At 46.1% G+C, this 9,334-nt stretch overlaps 1 protein-coding gene across 2 annotated transcripts in view; it reads left to right on the top strand.

Annotated features, from left to right (window-relative positions):
• Positions 1–2,284: 2,284 nt before the first annotated feature.
• The window catches only part of TMEM94 (transmembrane protein 94), a 34,020-nt gene continuing 26,970 nt past the window's right edge, over positions 2,285–9,334 (top strand). For both annotated transcript variants that reach the window (XM_049635735.1, XM_049635734.1), the window contains exon 1: positions 2,285–2,377. The gene's annotated coding sequence lies outside the window, so the exon portion shown is untranslated. The remainder of the gene's footprint in view (positions 2,378–9,334) is intronic.

Here is a 9,334-nt window from a genome sequence, read left to right as displayed (position 1 = left end):
AGATGGGGAAAGGAATAGGGGTCTCTCTTTTTTGGAGGCACGTTGAGAAGGAAATAGAAGTAGTTGGAGTAGATGAGAAATGGCCAACTGGAAGGCCTTGGTTTCTTCATCTAGGTTATTTTGGAAGGGAGACAGAGGAGGCTCCAGAACAATGAAGGGTTGGTACAGCTGCCTGATATTGCTAAACAGCCATCAAGACATGACCACCTTGACCTCAGAGCTGCCAAAAGTCTTGCCAGGGTGAACTTAGATTGGGTCCACTGGTATGCTTTGGCTTGAGTGATTTGATTTACTTCTTCAGCAAAGTTTTACGGCTGGGGGTACTGACAGAGGGAATGGTCAGGGGGTAAAAGGAGTATAGCACAGACCCTGAAACTGGTAGGTGCACAGTTCAAGTTTGTTGGGTGATATTCATAAAACACAGTGGAGCAGAGAAACAAGTGTGGCTAGAGGAGACAGGGGTACAAGGTAGAGCAAGGCACGATGACTGTGTTACATTTGTTAACTTTCCAAATGTAGCCACGTAAACCTTCTGGGATGAGGTGGAAAGACGTAAGGTATAGGCAATTGGCTAGTCCAATTCAGCAAACATTTACTGGGCACAAGCTCTGAGTAAGGGGCTGTGGGGACTGCCAGGGTAAGCCGGCTGCCTTCAGGGAGCTTCAGATCTTACAAAAATAGTGCTGTACAAAGCATTATTTTTGTAAAGGCGTCAATGGAGACACAAAGAGGCATAGCACTACACAGAATTTCAATGACCAAAAAAGTCAGGGAAGGCTTTGAGGCAGGGAGCATTGGAGGTGAACTTTCAGGATGTGTGTATATTTGAAGGTTGGCTTTATTTAAGGTAGAAGGGAATCTTTAAAGGGTAGGGAAGCTCTTGGGTTAAAGAGCAGAGAGGTGGGATGGTCTCAGACGCATTTTAAGGATGGAGAATCTGGGGTGCCTGAGTGGCTCAGTTGGTTAAGTATCCAACTCTTATTATTATTTTTTAATTTTAGAGAGGGTGTGGGGGAGAGGGGCAGAGGGAGAGAGAGAGAACCTCAAGCAGTCTCCAAGCTCAGCATGGAGCCCAACTTGGGGCTTGATCCCATGACCCTGGGATCATGACCTGAGTGGAAATCGAGAGTCGGACACTCTACTGACTGAGCCACCCAGGTGTCCCAAGCCTCCAACTCTTGATATCAGCTCAGGTCTTCATCTCAGAGTTATGCGTTCAAGCCCCACGTTGGGAGCCTAAAAATGGATGCTGAATCTATGCAGCTGCAGGATTAGATTGGCCTGTGGGGAATTAGCCTGGTAACCTATATCTGAGTTGATTTATGAGGGGCTTTGAATGTGAAGCAGAGAGATACAGACTTTGTCTATAGGCAAGGATAAACTGCAGAAGATTTTTGTGTGCAGAACGGTAACATAATTCAATCACTGTCTTAAGCAAGGGCTAAAACAGTTGAAACACACATGATTAGGTACCAAAAGGATACCTTTTTGAGAAGGGAGGTTTTAATTACATAATTCATTAACAGGGGAAAGGGGCTCTTACTTCCCAGGGCCAGTCATGACCCTCTCCCGATTTTATAAACAGATTGAAAAACAAAACACAAAAAAACTTAAGTCTCCAGACTTCCATCTCTGGGAAAACAGAAGTAAATACTGACACAGGCTTGCTTTGTTTTCCCAAGAGAGCTCTCCTAGACGATTTCTCTCATTATCTAGGGGGAAAAAAATTAACTTGTTTTTCCCTTTAGAGTACAGCTAAGCTGAAGGGAAAACTGATGTATCGCCTTAGATTCTCCAGCTTTGGTTTGGTTGCAGTATTAGTCTCTGAGCCAGGTGTTCACAGCAACAAGAAGGGAGCTTACTTAGAAGAAGTAGGAGACGCGGGTGCTCTGCAAAAGGACTGATTTTAAAAAGAAAGAAAGAAGGCGGCTGGGGCGGGGCTCTGTCCATCTTTTTTGGATAATTACGTAGGAAAAGTAATTGAGGTGGAAGCCGTGCCCTCGCCTCTAGTCAGGACCTCTGAACCCGAAAGCGCCAGAGCAACATGCCCAAGGATGGACAGGGGTTTCCTACTCTCCCGCCCGCATCACTCGGCGTTTAATTCCGCCAGGCTCCCAGAGGGACGATTTTAGCTACAGTCTAGCGCGCAGTGCAGCCAATAAGAAGCCAGGAATCTCCACCCGTCTCGGATTTCAACCAATCGGCGTCCAGAACTTTAGCTTGCTAGCGGCGTCCCTGTTGTCCGAGAAAGGAGGCAAGCCCCCTTAGAGTTGCCAGCAACGGACATGGCCGCGGCCCCTGGAGGAGGGGACGTGAAGTGAGGAGGGGGCTGGGAGGGAAGAGGACGCGAGCAAGGAAGACAGCCCCCTGGGCCCCGGTAAGTACGAGAAGGCCAGTGGCCCGAAGCAAGGGGAGCAGGGAAGCAAGGGGGCGTGGGGCTCGGCCTTCGACGTCCTCTGGATTCTTGGCCAAGGAGAGAGGAGTCTGGGGTCTGCACCCAGGAAATGGCCTCGGGGGATCTCTTCGAAGGGGGAGTCAAGGGACGGGCTCTTGCCTCCAGCCCCTGGCCATTTCCTTTCCCCAGGTGCTCACACTTGTCCTTGGTCCTGGCTTGGCCCCTTGGGGGTCCCGCGTCAGATCGAAGCCTCCTGCCAACAAAGAACCCTGCCCCAGGTTTGTGGTGGCTGGGCCCTGGCGCAGGGGGGCTTCCAGCGCCGAAGCCCAGTGTATTTACAGGCCTCTGGGGGCCCACACCCCCAGCCCCAGTTCAGACCGTTGTCCCCGCTGCGCGCGCTCTCTGCTGCCGCCCGGGCCCTCGTGCTGACCGCGTCCCGTGTCCAGGTGGATGGAACCGGATGGGGCTAAACCCTGAGCGGCGACGGTGCAGTTTGAGCATGCCCTGCCTTTTCTTTTTTTTTTTTTTTCTTTTCTTTTCTTTTCTTTTCTTTCCGTCTTTCCAGAAACGTTTAAAGACTCCTTAGAAGCAACTATAGGAACACAGTACTTGCCATCCTGCAAACCGACTGCTGTGCTGTGCCCTCCTTCCCCTGCCGCACACCCCAGAAGTCCAGTCTCACAGTCCCTCGCGTGCCACGGCGTGAGCCCCTGCCGGGTGCCCGGTGCCAGATGCCAGGGAAACCTTGCCCTTTCATTGGTGTGGAACCACAGGCTGCACTTTGGCGTGTTCGTTGATTTTGGTCACGTGCTGCTACATCCCACCCTCTCTTCCGAGTTTTTGTATGGCTCTAGGGGAAAAAAAAAAAAAAAAAAAAAAGGAGGAAGCCTTGCACTGAAATCTGTTTCCCTTCAGGCATGTAATTTTAGCTTTGGAGATGTTAGTTTTCTCATGCTTTGTTCACACACTCAGCTTCAGTGACATCCTTCAGTTATTCCCCGGGCACCCTTCGACGACGGAAGTGGGGAAGGAGGAGCTGTAATGTTTTTATTTTACAAATGTGGAGAGTAACTTTTGGGAGGGGCAAAGAGGCGGGGCCGGGGTCACCTGGAGCCAGGACTGGAACTCTGAGGTCCAGATGCTTCAGTTCTTTATCCACTACACCAGTTGTTTCCTAGGTGAGAGTGAGAAATCAAGTTCCTTAACTTCTCTGAGCTTCTTGCAGGGTGATGGAGGGCCTTAAACGAGAGAGTATACGGAGGATCTCTATCGATAGGTGTATATGGCATAGGTACCAGCGCTTACTAGGTTAATACACGTTTGCATTTGTTATTTGTAAGTAACCAACAGGTAGTTCACTGGCGGATTTCTTGCATTAATATTTACTGTGGTCTTTCTATATGGGGCCAAATGATTTCAGCGATTCTCAGTTGAGAGAGCAGGAAGGGATGGAGGCAAAGCATCGTAACCTCTTCCTCCATTTTGGCGGAACTGTTGTGTTATTGTAGTGTTACTGACAGGGATATGTCTCCTATAAGAAGAACAGTGTAGAGGCAGAAAGAGGTTGGGAACCACTGCAGAAGAAATACTACTGTGGTATGTCTCTGTGGTAATCTTGGCAAAAGAAGGGCTGATCTTCGTATTCCAACAGGTGGTTTTAATTTTTTTTTTTTTTTTTTAAGCAATGGCACAGATAAGGCACATCATCTGAAGAGTCAAATAAAAATGGTCCATGGGATAAAAAAGTTTGAAAATCACTCTAAAGATCAGAACACATCAGAATGTAGCCTATTATGAACCCTGGAACAGGGGCAGCGTGTTCAAATAAAATCCACAAATTATCTGCAAGTCTTATATTGGCTGCCCTGTTAGCTTTAACATCCTTGCTCACTGGTTCTTTTTGTTAGAACTTCAAATAGAGAAACTGGTGGATACCACGGAGCCGCTTCCTTGACCGGGGAGGTGAAGTACAAACCATCCCCTTGATAATCAGCCTCCAAACAATTGAGAGTTAACTGCCCTTGAACTCCCCCCCACCCCCACCCCTACCCTGCCCCTTGTTTGTGGTGACCCGACATCAGAAGATTAGACCGGGAGAACAAGGGCTGGGCGGTGAGATGGAAGAAAACAGAAAGCCCTTCACAATTCTATTTTGAGAAGTTGCTAGGGAGTGCCAGCTCCAAGTGTTGAGAATCAGCCTTTTGGAAAGCTTAACTCCTGCTGAACTAATGAGAAGTGAAGGTCACAGTACTTTGGTTCTGTCCCACTGCCCTTTCCCTAATGTTGGGCTTGGGAAACGGTGTCTATGAGGAGGGGGAAGGGGGCTAATGTAAATACTACCTAAACCCAAGGCTTTACTGAACCTTACCTGGTGAGTTGAGTCTGAGCTCTTACAATAGTGAGTTGGAAAGACACAAAACCTCTAAACCCATTCCTGGTGTTCCAAGTGAGAAAGTCCCAGGTCACGGTTGGCACTTCTCCACTGGTAAATGTGTGTCAGTATTTTTTATCTTGTTATTGTGTCAGTGTCGTTTCCTTGAGACTGTCTTTCTTTAGCTAAAAGCTAGGTTCCTTTAAAAATATTGTTTGAACCCTGGTTTCCAAGCCTGGATTTGTTTGTAGTAGCACAGGTGAGCTAAAGGGTAGGTCAAAGCTGTAACAGGAATGTTTTTCTTCCGGAACTGACCCGCCAGCCAGAATGTGTGGTTTGGTGATCAGGGGTTTGTATAATAATAAGCTTCGCCTGTGGCTGCTGAGACAGTAGTAAACAGTATTGGTCACATGGTGTGGCAAGTAGGGTAAGGGCCAGATTTAAACCGGCCTGATGCCTGCCTCAAGCTCGGCACATTTCACGCTGATTGCTTTGGGTTTCCCTAGCTCCAAAGACCAAAGTGGTGGGGGAGTCAGGGGTGCCCAAGGGAAGGAGACCCTTCCAGGGCTTACAGCAGCCTTTGGGAAACCAGACATCTCAGTGTAATTATATGAACCCAGTTGTTTTTTTCTTTTTAAATGTTTATTTATTTTTGAGAGAGTGAGCAAGAGAGTGGGGGAGGGGCAGAGAAGGAGGATCCAAAGTGGGCTGTGCGCTGACAGTAGAGAGCCAGAGAGCCTGATGCAGGGCTTGGACTTGTGAATCTTGAGATCATGACTTGAGCCGAAGGCCGACACTTAACTGACTGAGCCACCCAGGTGCCCCTGAACCCAGTTTTATTAATTTCAGGATCCTTTTGAAAAAGACATTCATAATAGCAATATTCCTTAGTAGGGAGGTGAACAGAAAACTATTGGGAAGTACTTGGAAAAGATATATACTGGAGAGAAAATCAAAGATGTGTTTAAAAGAGCATAAATATCCCTGAAGTTGACATGGAACTCAAAAGGGGGAGTATTGCTTAGTAATATAAGCCAGATCCAATAGCAAAATCAGAATCAGAAGTTGGTGGGGGTTTTTTTATTGTGATAAAATCGATCATTTTATTTTTTATTTTTTTTAATGTTTATTTTTGAGAGACAGTGCACGTGCACATGTGCACACACATGCATGATTGGGGGAGAGGCAGACAGGGAGAGAGAGAATCCCAAGCAGGCTCTGTGCTGATATGGGACTTGAACCTGAGGCAAAATCAAGAGTTGGATGCTTGGGGCGCCTGGGTGGTTCACTCAGGCGTCTGACTTCAGCTCAGGTTATGATCTCATGGTCCATGAGTTTAAGCCCCACATCGGGCTCTGTGCTGACAGCTTTGACCCTGGATCCTGCCTCAGATTCTGCGTCTCCCTCTCTCTCTGCCCCTCCCCTGCTTGTGCTCTGTCTCTGTCTCTTTCTCAAAAATAAACATTAAAAATTTTTTTTTTAAAAAAAGGAAAGAAATCTAAACCAAAGTCACAAAGATTTTCTTTTATGTACTTTTAGAAATTTTATATTTTTACATTTAGGTGTAGGATCCATTTTTACTTAATTTTTGTATATAGTGCAAGCTGTATTTCCAAGTCCCTTTTTTTTTTATCTCAATGTTCAATTTTTCCAGTATAGTCTGTTGAAAAGACTTTTCTCCACTGAATTGCCTTTGCAGGCTTCTCAAAAATCAATTGACCAAATATATCTGGATCTATTTCTGGATTCTCTATTACCAGGCCAATACCACACTGCCTTGATTGCTGTGGCTTTACAAACCTTGAAGTTGGATGGTGAAAGCCTTCCAAACTTTGTTCTTTTGCGGTAGTCTAATGTGAATGTCTCTTTTAAATTTTTTTTTTTTTCAACGTTTTTTATTTTATTTTTGGGACAGAGAGAGACAGAGCATGAACGGGGGAGGGGCAGAGAGAGAGGGAGACACAGAATCGGAAACAGGCTCCAGGCTCCGAGCCATCAGCCCAGAGCCTGACTCGGGGCTCGAACTCACGAACCGCGAGATCGTGACCTGGCTGAAGTCGGACGCTTTAACCGACTGCGCCACCCAGGCGCCCCTGTGAATGTCTCTTATTACAAGTGGAACTGAGCATCTTTTCATATGTAGAAGCTGCTGGATTTCTTGATCTCTCAGGGTTAGAAGACATTATAAAAGGTTATTCCTTTCTTATTTGCTCCCTGATGTATTTATTATCTCCATAATTTCCCAGCCTCTGCTTGGATCCTTCCGGTGCTGGGGAGCTCGTTGCCTTTCAGGGCAGCCTGTTCCATTTTTTTATACAGTTCTAATTATGTAAAAGATATCGCTCATGTTGAGTCCCAGTCTGTCCCCCCTGGAGTAAGTCTGGCCCTCCATTCATGTGGCAGCCATTGTGCCCTTCTAGACGGCTCTTACCAAGTGTGCTTTGGCCAAGTGGCTAATCCTTTCCAGCATTTCTCATATCAGAATTTCCTCAACCTTTCTGCTGCTGTCAGAAAGCTCCCCACTTTTGTCAGTGTGCGTGATGGACAAATGAACAAAATATTCCAGGTGTGCTCTGATAGGTACAAAAATCAGACTTACCTCTCTGTTTTTGGGGGATGTGGCATGTTAATTAATTAACATGTCTGTTAATGCAGCCTAACTGTGAATGAGCTTGGGGTGGCCATGTCACCTGTATTGAAATTGCACTTAATTAAGCCACTTAGAGTAGTTTTACACAATAGTTTTTGATGTTTAGTTATTTTTGAGAGGGGGGGGCGGGGGTGGGGGAGGGAGGACAGAGGATCCGAATCAGGCTCCAAGCTATGAGCACAGAGCCTGATGCAGGGCTCGAACTCATGAACTGTGAGATCATGACCTGAGCTGAAATCAGTAGCCAGCCGCTTAATCAACTGAGCCACCCACGCGCCCCTAAATAGTTTTTGAACCTAAGCATAGGACATAATATCGAATCTATTACAGTTAAATTGAATCTGTTAGGTGCAGCCTGTTGAGATCTTCTTGGATCTTGACTTTTATCTTGTTTCCAGATTTATGCTATCTGAGATTAGCACACCATCTGTTTTCTCACCCAAGTCATTGATAAAAATATTGATTAGGATGCCACCAAGGAGAGAACCCTGAGGCTTGTTATTAAAAAACCTCCTTCCAGCTGAACATCAATCCATCAGTTAGTACCCTTTGGGCACAGCTATTCAGCTGAATACAAGTCCCCCGCATTGTGTTTTCTGGGTGTTGGGTATGGCTAGAGTATAAGCAGAGCTAATGAAGATTGTATTGGAAGGGATTAGAAGGACAGCCAACTCCTCAGCTCGCCCTCCACCTGAACCTTGGGCATCCACTTAGCTCTTTTTGATGCTGGATCTGAACTTGGCACCAGGAAGCATCCGTCCCTTTGTTTCCATGGCTACTATGCTGCCTTTGTCTAGATACTCGTCATGGCAAACCAAAATTACTGTAATTTTCGTCTACCTCTTCTGCCTGTAATTTCTTTCCCTTCCCCCTCTGATCCGTTCTCTACCCTCTTAAAATACTGGGACCTGCTCAGAAACCTTCAGCGACTCCCCAGGGTCACTTTGTTTTGGCCTTCGAGCACCTATGCATTTCAGCTCCTGATTCCCCTCTCTATGTGGCCTTTCATTTCTTCTCTCTTACTTAGGTCTTCTGCTCTAATCGAACAGATCAGATCACCATCTTTCAAAAAGGCTCTGTCCATTTCTTCCTTGGTGGCTTTGTTGAGACTCCTTGTTCTCCCTCTTCTCACCCTTAAGCTTTCCTGAGTGCACCACTTGGGTCTTGGCTTCTTCCAGGAAGGGATCCCTGGCCCCGCCAGCCCCCATTTGCAATTCTCATTTGGTATTTCAATGCCAGTGTGAATATTTAGTTATGTTTTCTCACAATATTCAAAACCTGGCTATAGTATAAATCCCTCTATGGAAGGGACTATATCTTATACTTTTGTCAAAGCAGGACCATTCCGTACGCTTAGTAAATATATACAGTTATTATGTGCAGTAGGCATTTAATAAATGTTCACTTCCCTCATCAACCCTTCTCTTTTATATCCACCATATCTTGCGTGTGCTAGGCATTTTAGAGCTTGGTAGAGCTGATTAGTTGGATCTCAGATCCCACCTTACTTTTTAGAAATGAACTCTACTGACGCAATATTTCCACAAGATAGGATGCACCTATTTAAGTATGTAGTTCAAAGAGTTTTGACAAAACTATACACCCTCGTCACTGCCACCCACAGTCAAGATATTGAACAAAAGACCCCTGTGCCCTTTGCAGTCTTTCCCTCCCCATGACCCTAGGCAACCCCTTCCCTGCTTATTGTCACCATAGATTAATTTCACCTGTTCTCAATTTTATATAATGGGATCATATGCTATGTGCTCTTTTGTGCTTCTTTCACTCAGCAAATGTTTTTGAGATTCAGCCACATTGTTGTATGTGTCAGTCACTCCTCTGTTTGGTCACTCCTTCTGGGCAGAATTCCATTGTATGGATATACCACAGTTCATTCACATGTGAACAGACATTTGGG

Source organism: Panthera uncia, chromosome E1 (genome assembly GCF_023721935.1).
Source record: "Panthera uncia isolate 11264 chromosome E1, Puncia_PCG_1.0, whole genome shotgun sequence".
NCBI lineage: Eukaryota > Metazoa > Chordata > Mammalia > Carnivora > Felidae > Panthera > Panthera uncia.
The sequence above is the reverse complement of the archived record's forward strand: the minus strand, read 5'-3'. Positions and strand labels throughout refer to the sequence as shown.